Consider the following 20000-nt stretch of genomic DNA (forward strand, 5'->3'; position numbering starts at 1 on the left):
GGGGAGAGAGAGAGAAAGAGAGAGAGAGAGAGAGAGAGAGAGAGAGAGAGAGACAAAGAGAGAGAAAGAGAGAGAGAAGATAGATGGGGAGAGAGAGAGAGAGAAAGAGAGAGAGAGAGAAAAGGGTGAAAGGTGTGTGTTTTTTAGGATAAAATGTTTTCACAGTACAGCACCATTGTTAACCTTCACAGAGAGAGAGAGAGAGAGAGAGAGAGAGAGAGAGAGAGAGAGAGAGAGAGAGAGAGAGAGCTGTGCATATCAGTCACCAGCTGGTCGCCCTCAGTGTGTGTGTGAATGCCTGTGACATTGTAGACTGTACATTTTACAAACACACACTTCCCTTCTGAGTCTCAAACTTATACATCCCTACCACCTTTTTCTCTCCTTCTGTCTCTCAATTCAATTCAATTTCAAGTCAATTCAAGGGCTTTATTGGCAAGGGGAAACATGTGTTAAATTGCCAAAGCAAGTGACGTAGATAATATACAAAAGTGAAATAAACAATAAAAATGAATAGTAAACGTTACACACACAGAAGTTCCGAAACAATAAAGACAAATGTCATATTATGTATATATATATATATATATATATAGTGTTGTAACAATGTACAAATGGTTAAAGTACACAAGGGAAAAATAAATAAGCGTAAATATGGGTTGTATTTACAATGGTGTGTGTTCTTCACTGGTTGCCCTTTTCTCGTGGCAACAGGTCACAAATTTTGCTGCTGTGGTGGCGCACTGTGGTATTTCACCCAGGAGATATGGGAGTTTCTACCCCTCTAATCTACCCCCTGCAAACAGCCTTGTGTTGAATAATGCATTGGACCGTAAATCTGAGAGAACACACAACACGACGCACACACACACACACACACACACACACACACACACACACACACGCACGCACGCACGCACGCACGCACGCACGCACGCACGACACACACACACACACACACACACACACACACACACACACACACACACACATACAAACACCCATAAAACAATGATCAATTCACATCACATCACAACACAACACACCACAACACATCACATCACATCACATCTGTGACGTCTGGAGGTCTGTGAGGTCCTGGAGACAGAGTACTCTCAGGGGGGGCAGATCTTGAAGTAAGGTGACTCAAAATGACTCAGTTCCACACCAATAAAAATGTCGTAAGACATTGAGAATAGAGGGACACACTCTCTATAGCTGCAACACTGTATCACAGAACTATCCACACCAAGACAAAACCCCAAACCACCGTGGGGATCGGAGACATCACTTGATATCTGTGTGAATAACTCTACATTTAAAAAAAAGACAACAAAAAAAACATGTTTTTTGAATTTTTCCTCTTTTAAAACAAACACCTTGAAAACATCCGCTAGAAAGCAAAGCAAGAAAGATGAGAGAGATTCTCCCTCTTCATCAAAAACAACTAGCTGTCTGCAACAGTCCATGGCTCATACTCCTGAATAACAGCTCTTACACCAAACCCCAGGACGCTGTCGTTCAGAACGCTGTCCCTCGTATATGAAGACAATCACCTTGTTAAATAATCACGTCTTCAGTCGATGTCATTTATCAACATCAGTCTGAAAACAACTCACAGTTTACATTGAACACAGCTGTATACTTCCTCCCAAATGGTACCCTAATTCCCCATATAAAGTCCACTACTTTTGTCCAGGACCAATAGGGTTCTGTCTGTTTATATAGTGCACTACTTTCGACCAGGACCAATAGGGTTCTGTCTGTTTATATAGTGCACTACTTTCGACCAGGACCAATAGGGTTCTGTCTGTTTATATAGTGCACTACTTTCGACCAGGACCAATAGGGTTCTGTCTGTTTATAGTGCACTACTTTCGACCAGGACCAATAGGGTTCTGTCTGTTTATAGTGCACTACTTTTGTCCAGGACCAATAGGGTTCAGTCTGTTTATATAGTGCACTACTTTGAACAGGACCAATAGGGTTCAGTCTGTTTATAGTGCACTACTTTTGTCCAGGACCAATAGGGTTCTGTCTGTTTATAGTGCACTACTTTCGACCAGGACCAATAGGGTTCTGTCTGTTTATAGTGCACTACTTTCGACCAGGACCAATAGGGTTCTGTCTGTTTATAGTAAACTACTTTCGACCAGGACCAATAGGGTTCTGTCTGCTTATATAGTGCACTACTTTTGTCCAGGACCAATGGGGTTCTGTCTGTTTATAGTGCACTACTTTCGACCAGGACCAATGGGGTTCTGTCTGTTTATAGTGCACTACTTTCGACCAGGACCAATAGGGTTCTGTCTGTTTATAGTAAACTACTTTCGACCAGGACCAATAGGGTTCTGTCTGCTTATATAGTGCACTACTTTTGTCCAGGACCAATGGGGTTCTGTCTGTTTATAGTGCACTACTTTCGACCAGGACCAATAGGGTTCTGTCTGTTTATAGTAAACTACTTTCGACCAGGACCAATAGGGTTATGTCTGTTTATATAGTGCACTACTTTCGACCAGGACCAATAGGGTTCTGTCTGTTTATAGTGCACTACTTTCGACCAGGACCAATAGGGTTCTGTCTGTTTATATAGTGCACTACTTTCGACCAGGACCAATAGGGTTCTGTCTGTTTATAGTGCACTACTTTCGACCAGGACCAATAGGGTTCTGTCTGTTTATATAGTGCACTACTTTCGACCAGGACCAATAGGGTTCTGTCTGTTTATAGTGCACTACTTTTGACCAGGACCAATAGGGTTCTGTCTGTTTATAGTGCACTACTTTGAACAGGACCAATAGGGTAGTGTACTATGTAGAGAACAGAGATTCTTTACAGTAGCCCACCTGTATATATATATATATATATTTTTTTACCTTTATTTAATTAGGCAAGTCATTTTAAAACAGATTCTTATTTACAATGACGGCCTACCCCCTGCCCAAACCTAGATGACGCTGGGCCAATTCTGCGCCGCTCAATAGGACCAATCACGGCCTGGATGTGATACAGCCCTGATTCTGAACCAGGGACTGTAGTGACACCTCTTACACTGAGATGCCTTTAGACAGAGTGTGCCACTCGGGAACCTAAATATACAGGATTCTGTCAGAGTTACAGTTAACTAATATCAGACTTGTTGCTTTTGTCGTCGTGATTAGAGGTAGAAACAACATTTCTACTGTATGCAGATGGTCATACCCTGTTCCCCACACACACACACACACACACACACACACACACACACACACACACACACACACACACACACACACACACACACACACACACACACACACACACACACACACACACACACACACACACACACACACACACACATCCAAGTTCTTCACCTACTGTGAATGCTGAGATGTGCTGGTAGTGATTGACTGCTGTCAGAGCTGGCTAGGCTAGACTTCAATCATGCTGCTATACACCATTTAGAAGTTCATGAACAGGATTTGATTGACATTTCAAACTGTTTAGTTTGTTACAATGCAGTGATGTAAATATTGGTCCAACAAAGGTATCTGTCTCTCTCTCTCTCTGTCTCTGTCTCTCTCTCTGTCTCTCTCTCTGTCTCTCTCTCTGTCTCTGTCTCTGTCTCTGTCTCTCTCTCTGTCTCTCTGTCTCTGTCTCTCTCTCTCTCTCTCTCTCTCTCTCTCTCTCTCTCTCTCTCTCTCTCTCTCTCTCTCTCTCTCTGTATTTCTTTCTCTCTTTCTTGTATAGGTAAGAGAGGAGAATACCTGTGACTGACCCAAACTTAAGGAAAGCTTTGACTATATACAGACTCAGTGAGCATAACCTTGCTATTGAGAAAGGTCGCCGTAGGCAGACCTGGCTCTCGAGAGAAGACAGGCTATGTGCTCACTACCCACAAAATGAGGTGGAAACTGAGCTGAAATGTTTGACCATATTAGAGAGACACATTTCCCTCAGATTACACAGATCCACAAAGAATTCGAAAACAAACCCAATTTTGATAAACTCCCATATCTACAGGGTGAAATACCACAGTGTGACATCACAGCAGCAAGATGTGTGACCTGTTGCCACGAGAAAAGGGCAACCAGTGAAGAACAAACACCATTGTAAATACAACCCATATTCATGTTGATTTATTTCCATTTTGTACATTAACTATTTGCTAATCATTACAACACTGTATATAGACATAATATGACATTTGACATTTCTTTATTATTTTGTAATTTTTTTGAGTGTAATGTTTACTTTTAATGTTTTATTATTAGTTTCCATTTTGTTTATTATCTCCTTCACTTGTTTTGACAATGTTAACATATGTTTCCCCTTGCCAATAAAGCATCTCTCTGTGTGAGTGGAGAGGAGAGGGAGAGGAGAGGAGAGGAGAGGAGGAGGGGAGGGGAGGGGGGGAGGAGAGGAGAGAGGGGAGGGGAGGGGAGGGGAGGAGAGGGGAGGGGAGGGGGAGGGGAGGGGAGGGGAGAGGAGGAGGGAGAGGAGGGAGAGGAGAGGAGAGAGGAGAGGAGAGGAGAGGAGAGGGAGAGGAGAGGAGAGGGAGGGAGAGGAGAGGAGAGGAGAGGAGGGAGAGGAGAGGAGAGGGACAGAAAGAAGAGACAAAGGGATAGAGGAGATGGATACGATTAAAGATAGAGAGAGAGAGAAGGTTAGAGATAGAGACATATAGAGAAGATTAGAAATAGAGGGATGAAGAGAGAGAGAATATTAAAGATAGAGGGATGGAGGAGAGAGAGAAGATTAGAGACAAAGAGACCGACAGTATTATTTTTGAGTTACTGTGAAATAGGGCTGGTTTATATGACGCAGTGTGTTAGATATTCGACCAGCACAACCCTACCGTGTAATATCCTGAATTACATTTCTCAATGACTATTTATTTCCGGAGTAAAAAACAAGGTATTAAGTGATTGTGATTTTGCTGTATAAAGCTGAATGCTTCATGTCTGTTCTCTAATAAAATAAGGAGTTAAGGGAGAATGAGGGTGTTTTATAGCTGAATTAGGGCAGAATGAGGGTGTTTTATAGCTGAATTAGGGCAGAATGAGGGTGTTTTATAGCTGAATTAGGGCAGAATGAGGGTGTTTTATAGCTGAATGAGCGCAGAATGAGGTTGTTTTAGAGCTGAATTAGGGCAGAATGAGGTTGTTTTAAATCTGAATTAGGGCAGAATGAGGTTGTTTTAAATCTGCATTAGGGCAGAATGAGGTTGTTTTAAATCTGAATTAGTGCAGAATGAGGTTGTTTTAAATCTGCATTAGGGCAGAATGAGGTTGTTTTAAATCTGAATTAGTGCAGAATGAGGTTGTTTTAAATCTGAATTAGGGCAGAATGAGGTTGTTTTAAATCTGAATTAGGGCAGAATGAGGTTGTTTTAAATCTGAATTAGGGCAGAATGAGGTTGTTTTAAATCTGAATTAGGGCAGAATGAGGGTGTTTTATATTATTGAATTCTGGTTACTTGATGACCTCCTGTACTCCCTGTTTACCCACGACTGCATGGTCTCACAGTTCCTACTCCGTCATCAAGTTCCCCTGACGACAGTAGGCGACCAGCGACGAGACAGTCTACAGGAGGATGTAGGCACGCTGACGGTGCCAGGTTAACATCCACCCACTCAACGTCTGAAAGACAAAGTAGCTGATTGTGTACTTCATACGGAACCAGGCCCATTCTCATCAACGGGGCTGCCGTGGAAACGGTCAACAACAAAACCCATCACGTTCCTCGGGGTCTCCGGGGAGAGCTAAAATGGTTAAACGCACAACAGGGGTGAAGAAGGCACGACAGCGACTCTTCAACCTCAGGATGCAAAAGATATTCGGCCCGTCCCAAAGCACCATCGAGACAGTACCGTTGTGCTGCATCCCAGCCTGGCACGTAAACTCCATCGCCATAAGGACCGTGAAGCGCAACAGATGCGCTCAGCCGACTGCGCCAGTGGGTCCACACTGCCTCCCCTCTAGAACACCACTGGGTCCACACTGCCTCCCCTCCAGGACACCATTGGGTCCACACTGCCTGCCCTCTAGAACACCATTGGGTCCACACTGCCTCCCCTCTAGAACACCATTGGGTCCACACTGCCTGCCCTCTAGAACACCATTGGGTCCACACTGCCTGCCCTCTAGAACACCATTGGGTCCACACTGCCTGCCCTCTAGAACACCATTGGGTCCACACTGCCTGCCCTCTAGAACACCATTGGGTCCACACTGCCTCCCCTCCAGGACACCATTGGGTCCACACTGCCTGCCCTCTAGAACACCATTGGGTCCACACTGCCTGCCCTCCAGGACACCATTGGGTCCACACTGCCTGCCCTCCAGGACACCATTGGGTCCACACTGCCTCCCCTCCAGAACACCATTGGGTCCACACTGCCTGCCCTCCAGGACACCATTGGGTCCACACTGCCTCCCCTCTAGAACACCATTGGGTCCACACTGCCTGCCCTCTAGTACACCATTGGGTCCACACTGCCTCCCCTCCAGGACACCATTGGGTCCACACTGCCTGCCCTCCAGGACACCATTGGGTCCACACTGCCTGCCCTCTAGAACACCATTGGGTCCACACTGCCTCCCCTCCAGGACACCATTGGGTCCACACTGCCTCCCCTCCAGGACACCACTGGGTCCACACTGCCTCCCCTCTAGAACACCATTGGGTCCACACTGCCTCCCCGCTAGAACACCATTGGGTCCACACTGCCTCCCCTCCAGGACACCATTGGGTCCACACTGCCTGCCCTCTAGAACACCATTGGGTCCACACTGCCTCCCCTCTAGAACACCATTGGGTCCACACTGCCTGCCCTCTAGAACACCATTGGGTCCACTGCCTCCCCTCCAGGACACCATTGGGTCCACACTGCCTGCCCTCTAGAACACCATTGGGTCCACACTGCCTCCCCTCTAGAACACCATTGGGTCCACACTGCCTCCCCTCTAGAACACCATTGGGTCCACACTGCCTCCCTCTAGAACACCATTGGGTCCACACTGCCTCCCCCTAGAACACCATTGGGTCCACACTGCCTGCCCTCTAGAACACCATTGGGTCCACACTGCCTCCCCTCTAGAACACCATTGGGTCCACACTGCCTCCCCTCTAGAACACCATTGGGTCCACACTGCCTCCCCTCTAGAACACCATTGGGTCCACACTGCCTCCCTCCAGGACACCATTGGGTCCACCCTGCCTCCCTCCAGGACACCATTGGGTCCACACTGCCTCCCCTCTAGAACACCATTGGGTCCACACTGCCTCCCCTCTAGAACACCATTGGGTCCACACTGCCTCCCCTCTAGAACACCATTGGGTCCACACTGCCTGCCCTCCAGGACACCATTGGGTCCACTCTGCCTCCCCTCTAGAACACCATTGGGTCCACACTGCCTCCCCTCTAGAACACCATTGGGTCCACACTGCCTGCCCTCCAGGACACCATTGGGTCCACACTGCTTGCCCTCTAGAACACCATTGGTCCACACTGCCTCCCCTCTAGAACACCATTGGGTCCACACTGCCTGCCCTCTAGAACACCATTGGGTCCACACTGCCTCCCCTCTAGAACACCATTGGGTCCACACTGCCTGCCCTCTAGAACACCATTGGGTCCACACTGGCTCCCCTCTAGAACACCATTGGGTCCACACTGCCTCCCCTCTAGAACACCATTGGGTCCACACTGCCTGCCCTCCAGGACACCTACAACACCAGGTGTCGCAGGAAGGCCAAGAAGATCATCAGGGACCTCTATCACAGGGCCTCAGCCAATGTGTGTGTGTGTGAATGTGTGCCAGTTTTACTGATCCAACACTATGGGCGCCAGTCTCCCTGTGTGGCCCTGGCAAAGTGCAGAGGCACACACACACACACACACACTCACACAAACACACACTGGAAGCGGCGGGGGGGGGGGGTGGCAGCCTCATGGTCTGGGAGTAGAAGCTATTGGCCAGTCCTACAGTTTTTTGACATGATTCTCATCCACTGCCTGTGTATGAGTGAAGGATGTGGAGGAAAACAGGGCATGACTCGGGTGCGATAGAAAGACGAGAGGACCAAGAGCACCAGTGGTGTCACGCCAAATAGAGTCTCATTAGTGGGGTCACGCCAAATAGAGTCTCATCAGTGGTGTCACGCCAAATAGAGTCTCATCAGTGGGGTCACGCCAAATAGAGTCTCATCAGTGGGGTCACGCCAAATAGAGTCTCATTAGTGGGGTCACGCCAAATAGAGTCTCATCAGTGGGGTCACGCCAAATAGAGTCTCATCAGTGGGGTCACGCCAAATAGAGTCTCATCAGTGGTGTCATGCCAAATAGAGTCTCATCAGTGGGGTCACGCCAAATAGAGTCTCAGCAGTGGTGTCACGCCAAATAGAGTCTCATTAGTGGGGTCACGCCAAATAGAGTCTCATTAGTGGGGTCACGCCAAATAGAGTCTCATCAGTGGGGTCACGCCAAATAGAGTCTCATCAGTGGGGTCACGCCAAATAGAGTCTCATCAGTGGTGTCACGCCAAATAGAGTCTCATCAGTGGTGTCACGCCAAATAGAGTCTCATTAGTCGCAAATGGGTCTTCCAGATGGACAATAACCCCAAGCATACTTCCGAAGTTGTGGCAAAATGGTTTAAGGACAACAAAGTCAAGGTATTGGAGTGGCCATCACAAAGCCCTGACCTCAATCCTATAGAACATTTGTGGGCAGAACTGAAAAAGCGTGTGCGAGCAAGGAGGCCTACAAACCTGACTCAGTTACACCAGCTCTGTCAGGAGGAATGGGACAAAATTCACCCAACTTATTGTGGGAGGCTACCTGAAACATTTGACCCAAGTTAAACAATGTAAAGGCAACGCTACCAAATACTAATTGAGTGTATGTAAACTTCTGACCCACTGGGAATGTGATGAAATAAATAAACGCTGAAATAAATCATTCTCTCTACGATTATTCTGACGTTTCACATTCTTAAAATAAAGTGGTGATCCTAACTGACCTAAAACAGGGAATTTCTACTTGGATTAAATGTCAGGAATTGTGAAAAATGTAGTTTAAATGTATGGGGTGGCAGCATCATGTTGTGGGTGCAGGAGGGACTGATGCACCTCACTAAATAGATGGCATCATAGGATGGGAAAATGATGTGGATTGAAACAATATATGTATTGGTGTATGTGTATGTTTATTTCTGACTTCAACTAGCTAATGATATGGTTACCGAGACTACCTGCATGTACACTTTTTTTGCACTGACTCTACGCACTGGACTCTTCCCACACACTCACTCACTCACTCTCACACACACACACACACACACACACACACACACACACACACACACACACACACACACACACACACACACACACACACACACACACACACACACACACACACACACACACACACACACACACACACACACACACACACACACACACACACACACACTGGACTCTTCCCCTCACTCTCTCTCTCACACACACACACACACTGGACTCTTCCCCTCACTCTCTCTCTCTCACACACACACACACACACACACACACACACACACACACACACACACACACACACACACACACACACTGGACTCTTCCCCTCACTCACTCTCTCTCTCACACACACACACACACACACACACACACACACACACACACACACACACACACACACTACATATGTCCACACATTCAAAACACACGTCTACAAGGTGTCGACAGCTTCCACAGAGATGTTGGCTCATGTTGACTCCAGTATTTATCTTCTACTGTCTACTTGTCTGGTGAATCCTGTTTCCATTGATCATCCTTGAGATGTTTCTACAACCAGATTGGAGTCCACCTGTGGTAAGTTCAATTGATTGGACATGATTTGGAAAGGCACACACCTGTCTATATAAGGTCCCACAGTTGACAGTGCATGTCACAGCAAAAACTAAGCCATGAGTAATTAGGATGATCTCTCCACAATATTTAAACACAGCTTTGTTCAGTGATCAGCCTGATATCTCCACAAAATATATGTCCTGTCTTCATTGTCAAGAAAATAAGATAATGAAAATAGGTAAGCCTCTCTCTCTCTCTCTCTCTCTCTCTCTCTCTCTCTCTCTCTCTCCACATCCCCAATTCTCACCATTTGCCGATATGGAGAGGATGTGCTGCACTGGTAATCATACTGATTTTGGATAAGGCCAGAGGGCAGGACATTTGAGCTGGTGATCGATGTGAGTGGACAATTGATTTGATTGACAGCCTATAGGCACGATATCCTTAGCAACATATCCATAGACCAGATCAAAGTTAATCTAATAAAACTCACCTCCTCTTTCCAGAAAATACACAGATCCCTTCCTTCCTTCCTTCCTCCCTTCCTTCCTTCCTTCCTTCCTTCCTTCCTTCCTTCCTTCCTTCCTTCCTTCCTTCCTTCCTTCCTTCCTTCCTTCCTTCCTTCCTTCCTTCCTTCCTTCCTTCCTTCCTTCCTTCCTTACTTCCTTCCTTACTTTTTTCCTTCCTTCCTTTTTTCCTTCCTTCCTTTTTTCCTTCCTTCCTTTTTTCCTTTTTCCTTCCTTCCTTCCTTCCTTCCTTCCTTCCTTCCTTCCTTCCTTCCTTCCTCCCTCCCTCACTTCCTTCCTTTTTTCCTTCCTTCCTTCCTTCCTTCCTTCCTTCCTTCCTTCCTTCCTTCCTTCCTTCCTTCCTTCCTTCCTTCCTTCCTCCCTTCCTCCCTCCCTCCCTCCCTCCCTCCCTCCCTCCCTCCTTTCTTTCCTTCCTTCCATCCTTCCTCAAACAGGTTCTTTTTATCTGTCTATCTCCTAGCCCGTCAAGTCAGATCACTATTAATCTTTGTAAGTACTTCTAGGGCTGTTCTGCTTTGAAGTTTCTGTTAGGTAAAGGTGGTGATGGTGTAAAACTGACCGTCAGATCAATGTCATTTCAAGTTGGTTAGAAGATGTTGTTGTAAAACTGACCTTAGATCAGTGGCACCACCATCCTACTCAAGCTGGTTAGAAGATGTTATTGTAAAACTGACCTTAGATCAGTGGCACCACCATCCTACTCAGCTGCAAGGGAGGATGGTTAGATACACTTGGACATCTTCTAACAGAGACATGTTACGGGCCTGTAGTTATTTACGGTTTGAGCTGTTTCCTGTAGAATCAGGAAGTTGATTAGAAACTGTATGTTTCTGTTTTTAAACTCAACCGCTTTTTTTAACTGTGTGTGTGTGTGTCTTGGCCTGGTGTTTGGTGTGTGTGTGTGTGTGTGCGCGCCTTTGTGTGTGTCTTGGCCTGGTGCTTTGTGTGTGTGTGTGTGTGTGTGTGTGTGTGTGTGTGTGTGTGTGTGTGCCTTTGTGTGTGATTTGGCCTGGTGTTTCGTGTGTGTGTGTGTGTGTGTGTGTGTGTGTGTGTGTGTGTGTGTGTGTGTGTGTGTGTGTGTGTGTGTGTGTGTGTGTGTGTGTGTGTGTGTGTGAGAGAGTGAGTGTGCTCTCTTCTTAACAGAGATATTCTATGTCACATAATCTACTAAAGTATCTCTGTTTTAAATTTCAGTGCTTCACCTTTTTTTGTGTTTTTTTTTATCTGTGAAAGTTATAAAACAACAAACAAACACACACTTGTTTCATTCATATTATCAACCAACAACTCACATTACAGGAGCACGACAACAACAACTCCCTGTGTTACTACGGTGACAGACGCAGTAGCAGATGCTGTGACCGTTAGAATGAATTCCAGGAAGTACCCGATTACAGATCAACACAATATTAAATGGATAATCTGCAGTTTAAACCATATTAAATGGATAATCTGCAGTTTAAACAATATTAAATGGATAATCTGCAGTTTAAACAATATTAAATGGATAATCTGCAGTTTAAACAATATTAAATGGATAATCTGCAGTTTAAACAATATTAAATGGATAATCTGCAGTTTAAACAATATTAAATTGATAATCTGCAATTTAAACAATATTAAATGGATAATCTGCAATTTAAACAATATTAAATGGATAATCTGCAGTTTAAACCATATTAAATGTGGAACACTCCACCTCTGTTTTGATTGGAGAAATGTAACCACTCCGATTAGTAGATGGACTGACGATCCGTAATATCAGAATATACTTTGAATGATGCTTTGAAGCTGTACAGTGTTTATTTCCAATTAAATGACCTATTATATTACATTTTACCAAGGTCTGGTACAGTAATGGAAGAGAAGAGAATATAAAATATGGACATAGAGAGAGAGAGGGATATATAGAGAGAAATGGGGGAGAGATAGAGATAGAGGGAAGAGAGAGCAATTTAAAATATGGACATAGAGAAAGAGATATATATATATAGAGAGAGGGGGAGAGGTAGGGAGAGGGGGAGAGGGGGATAGAGAGAGTTAGTGAGAGGGGTTGAGTGGCGGGGGAGAGAGAGAGAGAGAGAAAGAGAGGGAAGAGAGAGCTAGAGAGAGGGGGGAGAGATAGGGAGAGGGGGGGAGAGGGGGATAGATAGAGAGAGAGAGAGAGAGAGAGAGAGAGAGAGAGAGAGAGAGAGAGAGAGAGAGAGACCAAGCCTCCATTCCTTCTGCCTCATCAAACGTAACAGTTATGACACATAGCCAAGCACAATGAGGTACTGTGTCTTAAACAGGCAGTCGAATCATATCTATTCCACTGTGAACGTGTAACTGCAGACAGTTTGATATTACAAGGTGCCGTAATTTGGATTTGACTGGATGGGAAAGGATTTGATGGTGTGTAGTAGTAGAGAGAAAACACTGACAAAGGGAAGGGACAGATTGACAGACAGACAGACAGACAGACAGACAGACAGACAGACAGACAGACAGACAGACAGACAGACAGACAGACAGACAGATTGAAAAGATAGAGACAGAAATACAAACAGAGAGAAAGTGAGAGAAAGAGAGAAAAAAGAAGAAAGGAGGAGAGAGAGAGAGAGAGAGAGAGAGAGAGAGAGAGAGAGAGAGAGAGAGAGAGAGAGAGAGAGAGAGAGAGATGGTTGGAGACAGAGAAAGAAAGAAAGAAAAATTGATGAAGAGAAAGAGCGAGAGCGATACAGATGGGCATGTTTCTATAGGCAAACGGGAGAGATTTGGAATGAGAGAATATTGCATCATCCCCATCAACCAATCAGAGGGCTCAGTTAAAATGTTCAAAGGGTGTGTCCTAGCAACAGAGGAGTGAATACCAGAGCAGCCATCATTGGATCTTGGTTGGTAAGATCACCCGTTAACATACAGCACACACACACACACACACACACACACACAACACACACACACACACACACACACACACACACACACACACACACACACACACACACACACACACACACACACACACACACACACACACACACACACACACACACACACTCGAGACATAAGACATGTATGTCAGTCCTTTCTGTATAAAGATGGAGGACTTAAGAGGGTTTATGATATATACACATACACTGCATATATATCGACATGTTCTACTGTACGCTCTGTGTTGAAAGAAACTGTCGAAAACCCTTATTCTGTAGGAAATATTGATCAATTTATCGATCACTGTATTGTAAACTGAATTATGATTTTAGCCAATGTATTCAATACATGCAGTATTGATAGAATCACCAATCTTGACAAATTATGCAGACAAACATGAAGTTTGTTACAGTTGATTATGAATGAAATCTATAAAAAATCTAGAGATTCCAGATCGGAGGCAGTAGGGATGACCAGGGATGTTCTCTGTTTAGTGAGTCCTCCAGATCAGAGGCAGTAGGGATGACCAGGGATGTTCTCTGTTTAGTGAGTCCTCCAGATCAGAGGCAGTAGAGATGACCAGGGATGTTCTCTGTTTAGTGAGTCCTCCAGATCAGAGGCAGTAGGGATGACCAGGGATGTTCTCTGTTTAGTGAGTCCTCCAGATCAGAGGCAGTAGGGATGACCAGGGTTTGTTCTGTTTAGTGAGTCCTCCAGATCAGAGGCAGTAGGGATGACCAGGGATGTTCTCTGTTTAGTGAGTCCTCCAGATCAGAGGCAGTAGAGATGACCAGGGATGTTCTGTTTAGTGAGTCCTCCAGATCAGAGGCAGTAGTGATGACCAGGGATGTTCTCTGTTTAGTGAGTCCTCCAGATCAGAGGCAGTATGACCAGGGATGTTCTCTGTTTAGTGAGTCCTCCAGATCAGAGGCAGTAGGGATGACCAGGGATGTTCTCTGTTTAGTGAATCCTCCAGATCAGAGGCAGTAGAGATGACCAGGGATGTTCTCTGTTTAGTGAGTCCTCCAGATCAGAGGCAGTAGGGATGACCAGGGATGTTCTCTGTTTAGTGTGATTTGGACCATTTTCCTGTCCTGCTAAGCATTTCGAAATGTACTGAGGACTATTATTGGTTGTCAGGGAAAATGTATGGAGTAAAAAGTACATTATTTTCTTTATGTATGTATGTAGTGAAGTAAAAGTAAAGTTGTCAAAGATACAAATAGTAAAGTACAACATCGACTTGAGTAAAACGTATTTTTATGGAGTATTTTACACCAAAGAGCTGCAGTCAACACTTTGACAACATGTTGTCGCCCTTCACATTAACACTGCTCCTTTATGTACATTCTACATCTTCATCCCTCTACCTCTTCATCCCTCTATCAACCTCTTCATCCCTCTACCTCTTCATCCCTCTATCTACCTCTTCATCCCTCTACCTCTTCATCCCTTTATCTACCTCTTCATCCCTCTATCTACCTCTTCATCCCTCTACCTCTTCATCCCTCTACCTCTTCATCCCTCTACCTCTTCATCCCTCTACCTCTTCATCCCTCTACCTCTTCATCCCTCTACCTCTTCATCCCTTTATCTACCTCTTCATCCCTCTATCTACCTCTTCATCCCTCTATCTACCTCTTCATCCCTCTATCTACCTCTTCATCCCTCTATCTACCTCTTCATCCCTCTATCTACCTTTCATCCCTCTATCTACCTCTTCATCCCTCTATCTACCTCTTCATCCCTCTACCTCTTCATCCCTTTATCTACCTCTTCATCCCTTTATCTACCTCTTCATCCCTCTACCTCTTCATCCCTCTATCTACCTCTTTATCCCTCTATCTACCTCTTCATCCCTCTACCTCTTCATCCCTTTATCTACCTCTTCATCCCTCTACCTCTTCATCCCTCTACCTCTTCATCCCTCTACCTCTTCATCCCTCTATCTACCTCTTCATCCCTCTACCTCTTCATCCCTTTATCTACCTCTTCATCCCTTTATCTACCTCTTCATCCCTCTACCTCTTCATCCCTCTATCTACCTCTTCATCCCTCTACCTCTTCATCCCTCTATCTACCTCTTCATCCCTCTATCTACCTCTTCATCCCTCTATCTACCTCTTCATCCCTCTATCTACCTCTTCATCCCTCTATCTACCTCTTCATCCCTCTATCTACCTCTTCATCCCTCTATCTACATCTTCATCCCTCTATCTACCTCTTCATCCCTCTACCTCTTCATCCCTCTATCTACCTCTTCATCCCTCTACCTCTTCATCCCTCTCTCTCTCCATCCCTCTATCTACCTCTCCATCCCACTACGTCATATATGATGTGCAAAAGTACAAAAGGAAAAATAAATAAACATAAATATGGGTTGTATTTACAATGGAGTTTGTTATTCACTGGTTGCCCTTTTCTTGTGGCAACAGGTCACACATCTTGCTGCTGTGATTGCACACTATTGTATTTAACCCAGTAGATACAGTTGAAGTCGTAAGTTTTACATACACCTAAGCCAAAAACGTTTAAACTCAGTTTTTCACAATTCCTGACATTTAATCCGAGTAAAAATGCTCTGTCTTAGGTCAGTTTATTTTAAGAATGTGAAATGTCAGAATAATAGTAGAGAGTAGAGAGAATGGTTTATTTTAGCTTTTATTTGTTTCATCACATTTCTAGTGGGTCATAAGTTTACATACACTCAATTAGTATTTGGTAGCATTGCCTTTAAATTGTTTAACTTGGTTCAAATATTTTGGGTAACCTTCACGAGCTTCCCACAATAGGTTGGGTGAATTTTGGCCCATTCCTCCTGACAGAGCTGGTGTAACTGAGTCAGGTTTGTAGGACTCCTTGCTCACACACATTTTCAGTTCTGCCCAAAAATGTTATGGGACTGAGATGATGGCCACTCCAATACCTTGACGTTGTTGTCCTTAAACCATTTTGTCACAACTTTGGAAGTATGTTTGGGGTCATTGTCCATTTGGAAGAACCATTTGTGACCAAGCTTTAACTTTCTGACTGATGTCTTGAGATGTTGCTTCAATATATCCACATAATGTTCCTCCCTCATGACGCCATCTATTTTGTGAAGTGCACCAGTCCCTCCTGCAGCAGAGCACCCCCACAACATGATGCTGCCACCCCGTGCTTCACGGTTGGATGATGTCAAATTGCTCATTGCCTATTTTTCCTCCAAACATAACAATGGTCATTACGGCCAAACAATTCTGTATTTGTTTCATCAGACCAGAGGACATTTCTCCAAAAGTACAATCTTTGTCCCCATGTGTAGTTGCAAACCGTAGTCTGGCTTTTATGCCAGTTTTGGAGCAGTGGCTTCTGCCTTGCTGAGCGGCCTTTCAGGTATAGGTACCGATATAGGACTCATTTTACTGTGGATATAGATACTTTTGTACCTGTTTCCTCCAGTATCTTCACTGTTGTTCTGGGATTGACTTGCACTTTGCACAGCAAAGTATGTTCATCTCTAGGACACAGAACACATCTCCTTCCTGAGTGGTATGGTGGCTCTGTGGTCCCATGGTGTTTATACTTGCGTACTATTGTTTTTGCAGATGAACGTGGTACCTTCAGGTATTTGGAAATTGCTCCCAAGGATGAACCAGACTTCTGGATGTCTACAATTTTCTTCTGAGGTCATGGCTGATTTCTTTTGATTTCAGGTATGATTCCCATGATGTCAAGTAAAGAGGCACTGAGTTTGAAGGTAGGCCTTGAAATACTTCCACACAGGTACACCTCCAATTGACTCAAATTATGTCAATTAGCCTATCAGAAGCTTTTAAATCCATTACATAATTTTCTGGAATTGTTCAAAGCTGTTTAAAGGCACAGTCAACTTAGTGTATGTAAACTTCTGACCTAATGCAATTGTAGGTGAAATAATCTGTCTGTAAACAATTGTTGGAAAAATGACTTGTGTCATGCACAAAGTAGATGTTCTCACCGACTTCCCAAAACTGTAGTTTGTTAACAAGAAATTTGTGGAGTGGTTGAAAAATGAGTTTTAAGGACTCCAACCTAAGTGTATAAGTAAACTTCAGACTTCAACAGTATGTGAGTTTATCCAAATTGGATTTGTTTTCAAATTCTTTGTGGGTCTGTGTAATCTGAGGGAAATATGTATCTCTAATATTGTATTACATTTGGCAGGAGGTTGAGACGTGCAGCTCAGTGGTTCAGGTCTGCCTTTGGCTGCCTTTCTCAATAGCAAGGCTATGCTCACTGATTCTGTACAAAGTCAAAGATTTCCTTAATTTTGGGTCAGTGACAGTGGTCAGGTATTCTGCCAATCTGTACTCTCTGTTTAGGGCCAAATAGCTGTGTAGTTTGCTCAGTTTCTTTGTTCATTCCTTTCAATGTGTCAAGTAATTATCTTTTTGTTTTTTTAATGATTTGGTTGGGTCTAATTATGTTGCTGTCCTGAGGCTCTGTGGGGTCTGTTTGCGTTTGTGAACAGAGCCCCTGGACCAGCTTGCTTAGAGGGCTCTTCTCCAGGTTCATCTCTCTGTAGGTGTTATGGAAGGTTTGGGAGTCGCTTCCTTTTAGGTGGATGAACTTTTAGAATTTAATGGCTCTTTTTCTAAGTTTTGATAATTAGTGGGTATCAGCCTAATTCTGCTCTGCATGCATTATTTGGTGTTTTACTTTGTAAAAAGATGATATTTTTGCAGAATTCCGTATTCTGAGTCTCAGTTTGGTGTTTGTCCCATTTTGTGAATTTTTGGTTAGTGACCCCCGACCCCAGAGCCATAAAAGACTATTGGTTCTTTAACTGATTTCAATTCAAGTATTTTTAGCCAGATCCTGATTGGTATGTCAAATTTGATGTTCCTTTTGATGGCATAGAAGGCCCTCCTTGTCTCTCAGATTGTTGACAGCTTTGTGAAAGTTACCTGTGGCTCTGATGTTTAGGCTGAGGTATGTATTGGTTTTTTTGTGTGCTCTAGGGAAAACGGTTTGTTATCCTGGCAATTGGACCTTATTTTGGAACACAATTATTTTGGTCTTACTGAGATTTACTGTCAGCGCTCAGTTCTGACAGAATCTGTGCAGAAGATCTTGGTGCTGCTGTAGGCCCTCCTTGGTTGGTGACAGAAGCACCAGATCATCAGCAAACAGTAGACATTTGACTTCAAATTCTAGTAGGTTGAGGTGTTGCAGTGCTGCAGACTGTTCTAGTGCCTTTGCCAATTAATTGATATATATATTGAAGAGGGTGGGGCTTAAGCTGTATCCCTGTCTCACCCCTCGGCACTGTGGAAAGAAATGTGTGTGTTTTTTTGTCAATTTTAACCACACACTTGTTGTTTGTGTACCTGGATTTCATAATGTCGTATGTTTTTCCCCAACACCACTTTCAATACATTTTTATAGCAGACCCTCATGTCAAAATTGAGTCAATTGAGCTTTTTGAAATCAACATTGAAACTTTGCCTTTGTTTTTGTTTGATTGTTTGTCAATTAGGGTGCGCAGGGTGAGTACGTGGTCTGTTGTACGATAATTTGGTAAAAAGCCAATTTGACATTTGCTCGGTACATTGTTTTCACTGAGGAAATGTACGAGTCTGCTGTTAATGATAATGCAGAGGATTTTCCCAAGGTTACTGTTGACGCATATTCCCGGTAGTTATTGGGGTCAAAATTGTCTCCACTTTTTTGGATTGGGGTGATCAGTCCTTGGTTCCAAATATTGGGGAATGTAACAAGCTGAGGATGATGTTAAAGATTTTAAGTATAGCCAATTGGAATTAGTGGTCTGTATATTTCATCATTTTATTTAGGATACCATCAACACCACAGGCCTTCTTGGGTTGGACTGTTTGTATTTGTCCTGTAGTCCATTCAATGTAATTGAAGTCTTTAATAGTTGATTCTAAGATTTGTATTTTATCATGTATATTGTATTTTATCATGTATATTGTATTTTATCATGTATATGTTTTTGCTGTTTGTTAAAGAATCAAAAAGATTGGAGAAGTGGTTTATCCACAAATCTCCGTTTTGGATAGATAATTATTTGTGTTGTTGTTTGTTTAGAGTTTTAAAATTTTCCCAGAAGTGATTAGAGTCTATGTATTCTTCAATTACATTGAGCTGATTTCTGACGTGCTGTTCCTTCTTTTTCCGTAGTGTATTTCTGTATTGTTTTAGTGATTCACCATAGTGAAGGCGTAGGCTCAGGTTTTCTGGTTCTCTATTATGTTTTTGGTTGGACAGGTTTCTCAATTTATTTCTTAGTTTTTTGCATTCTTCATCAAACCATTTGTCATTATACTTTTCTCTCTCTCTCTCTCTCTCTCTCTCTCTCTCTCTCTCTCTCTCTCTCTCTCTCTCTCTCTCTCTCTTTTCCCTTTCTCCCTCTCTTCCTCTCTCTCTCCCTCTCTTTTTCTCTCTCACCCACACTTTCTGCACAGTAGTGCATTTTTAGAACTATTGTTTTTGACGAGGTGTTTGCATAGAGCACTGCACACACACACACACACACACACACACACACACACACACACACACACACACACACACACACACACACACACACACACACACACACACACACACACACACACACACACACACACACACACACACACACACACACACACACACAAAAGCACTCACAGTAGAAGGGAGGAAAGGACATGAGAGACATGCAGAGAAAGTCAGCTGGTACTGCTGAGG

General features: G+C 44.0%; 1 pseudogene across 1 annotated transcript in view; it reads right to left on the reverse strand.

Moving 5' to 3' along the window:
- Window positions 1–20000, reverse strand: part of LOC118376067 (CYFIP-related Rac1 interactor A-like) — an 87163-nt pseudogene that overhangs the window by 65942 nt on the left and 1221 nt on the right. The gene's annotated exons all lie outside the window — the stretch shown is intronic.

The sequence above is a fragment of the Oncorhynchus keta genome, chromosome 19 (assembly GCF_023373465.1).
Source record: "Oncorhynchus keta strain PuntledgeMale-10-30-2019 chromosome 19, Oket_V2, whole genome shotgun sequence".
In the NCBI taxonomy this organism is placed as follows: Eukaryota; Metazoa; Chordata; class Actinopteri; order Salmoniformes; family Salmonidae; genus Oncorhynchus; species Oncorhynchus keta.